Here is a 3089-nt window from a genome sequence, read left to right as displayed (position 1 = left end):
TGAAATAGAGACCATAGAAACAATGGAAAGGATCAATGAAAGCAAGATTGTTTCTTCAAAAAAAAAAAGTTAGATTAAGAAAAAAAGTAAACTCAAATAAAATTGGAAATGAAAGAGGAGACATTAAAATTCACTTTATGGAATTATATATAATCATAAGAGATTACCATGAACAATTTTTTACCAGCAAAGTACTTAACGTGAAATATATAGATACATTTCTAAAGATATACAACTTACCAGAACTGAATCAGGAAGAAATAAAACATCTGAACAAACCAATAATAAAGAGGTTCTTTTCTGACAGGAAATAGGAGTTATTGGTGCACATGAAGAAGTAGAGGGACTGCAGAAGCTGTTATGAGCTCAGAGTTCACCATTTGTCCAGGGGTCACAATTAAGAACATATTTGACCCCATAGCCATGTGGGATGAGCTACTTTTCAGCCATCATGTATTCAAATTTATCTTCATTAAACTTAGTACAACCCCACCTTTTTGGAAATGTGGATCTTCTGGAAGCCAGGGAACTTGAACTTAGCCTTGTGTAGGGCTCAGTCACATGCACCTTGTTCTCCAGCTTCCTACAGATGGACATGATGACATGGTTTATGTGAACACTGGTCACTGTGCTCTGGGATTTTCTAAAGGCACCCCACATATCTGTTAGATTATCAGCCTATCAACCACAGCATTGGATATCTTATTGCTACAGATGACATGGAAGGGGTGGGGTTGCACTAAGATGTGAAGACCATCTTTGCCACAGCTTTTCATCATGTACTTGATTGCACAAATACAGACAGCCTCCAGGGTTTCAGAAGAGAGCTTCTCATATTCCTCTGACATCTGTAGCCACATAGTGGGAACACATCTACTTCTGCCTTCTTCCACTCCAGGTCAAAGATGCAGATTTTTGGCATTAAAAAAAAAACTGCCAAAGCAAGACTTTGAATATGGCTTGCTATTACAATACTGGTAACACCAGGCAGGATGGTGATCCAGATGTACACCAGGATCTTCAGTGGTGCACCATGGAAAAAAGCTAGAGATTTAATCAGTAATCAAGTCACAAAATTCCACAGCAGACATCTTCATTGGAGACTTCTTTCAAACATTTAAAGTAGAATTAGTACCATTCTTCCTCAAAATCTTGAAAAATACATAGAAGGAGTCATTATAGGGAGCCAACATTACTTCAATATAAAAATCAGACAAGGATATAAAAAGAAAAAGAAAACTACCAACCTACATACCTGAGGAATGCAGGTGCAAAAGTTCTGAACACAATTTTGTAAACAAATTTCAAGAACACATTAAAGTATTATACTTTAATGTATATTATACTTTAATGACTAAGTGCCATTTATCCCTAGGATACAAGGATAGTGCAATATATAAAATCCAATAAAATATAACATATCACATCAATATAATAAAAGAGAAAAATCACATGTACACCTCAATAGATCCAGAAAAATAAAGTTTGACACAATAAATAATTCTTTTGTCTAAAATCCCTTATCAGAGTGGGTATAGAAGAAACATAGCTCAACATAAAAAAGATCATATACAACAAAACCACAGCTAACATTATTCTCAATGGATAAACATTGAAAATATTTCTTGTAAGACTAGGTACAGGAGAGGGATGCCCATTTACAGTGCTCCTATTCAATGTAGTACTGAGTATTGAGGAAGAAAAAAGTAGAGATGATATTTAGCCTGCTTTTATGTTGTTTTTGTTGTTGTTTGGCTTTAACAATTGATCTAAACTTTAGTGCTTATGTGCCTTCATTGTTTTCTGGTCTTTTCTCCACAATTTGGTCAAGGGAAAAAATCATGTTGTAAGTTGAGCTATATATCCAAGCCAGAATGAGTTAAAATCTGTAGCTCAACACTTACATCTGACATTTTGGAGTTACTGATTTTAAACCAGATTCATTAATAAGCAATGTTATTTTTACATTTTGGATGAAATGTTATTATACTTGCAGATGAAATTGTTATTATTAGTGAAGTTTTGTGGCCATATTGATGGGACAATCACATTAAATCCTGGTATATCATTATTGTTACTGTTAATTATGTCAGAGATCCTGTCATTTGCTCAAATTGAAGTTTTCTAGAATTTGGAATAGTCAGCCTTCTAGCTATATCTGGTCATATTTTTTTACACTGAAAATAATTCTGAAAACTGGCCATCATATTTTTTTCACACAAACCATCTCTAATATTCCCTATTTGGTTCCAGATGTTCAGTGTTTGGTGTTTTGTTTTGTTTTGTTTTGTTTCTTGTTTTTTTTTTTTTTTCCAAATCTCCAACCTGATGTAATTGGCAGTCATACTTGTCCCTAAACCATCACTCTCCAGTTCTCATCATTATGCTATACACCAGCATTCTTCCAGAAGCCATAATCACCTGGTTGCAGCATCCATTGTCCCTCAAAATGGGATAGTACTGATTCCAGAATGGTAAATGCTCATCTTGATCCTTCACCTCAATGCCACATAGCTAAACATTGACCTCGTCCTGGAGCTCCTTGCTCAATTTCCCAGTCTCATCAGAGGGTGTAGAGGAATCATGGGAGAGTGCACAAATGATAATTCAAGCAGCATTACTTGTTCTCCCACTCACTGGACTGAAAAGTTTGTGTAAGTTATTTTATCTTGAATTCGTTCTATGGATTAATTGTACTGCTTCCATTTTACAGGTAAGAAAGTTACAGTTTAAAAGAGTTTAAGAAATCCCCATGATCTAAATAGTTTAATGATCTGTAACATTTCTGTTATACAAGGAGAATAAAATCTAGAGATTTGCTGTATGACAGCTAAGAGTGCACCACTGTGCATTTATATTTCTGTTGACATGATAGTTCACAAATACTACTGGGACAAAAGGGGGCATCAGGAAACTCTTGGAGTTGATGGATATGTTTATTATCTTAATTGCAGTGATGATATCATGGGCATGGGCATAAGACCAAGTGCATCAAATTCTATACATTAAATGTTCAGGGATGTCTTTTTTTTAAAAAAGCTCTTTAAAAATGTAATAAACTTGCATATTTCTCTGATAGTCCAAAACCT

General features: G+C 34.7%; 1 pseudogene; it reads right to left on the bottom strand.

Annotated features, from left to right (window-relative positions):
- Positions 1-373: 373 nt before the first annotated feature.
- LOC132027660 (large ribosomal subunit protein uL16-like) lies at positions 374-2438 on the bottom strand (annotated as a pseudogene).
- Positions 2439-3089: the final 651 nt, after the last annotated feature.

Source organism: Mustela nigripes, chromosome 12, assembly GCF_022355385.1.
Source record: "Mustela nigripes isolate SB6536 chromosome 12, MUSNIG.SB6536, whole genome shotgun sequence".
In the NCBI taxonomy this organism is placed as follows: domain Eukaryota; kingdom Metazoa; phylum Chordata; class Mammalia; order Carnivora; family Mustelidae; genus Mustela; species Mustela nigripes.
This window is presented reverse-complemented; position numbering and strand designations above follow the sequence as displayed.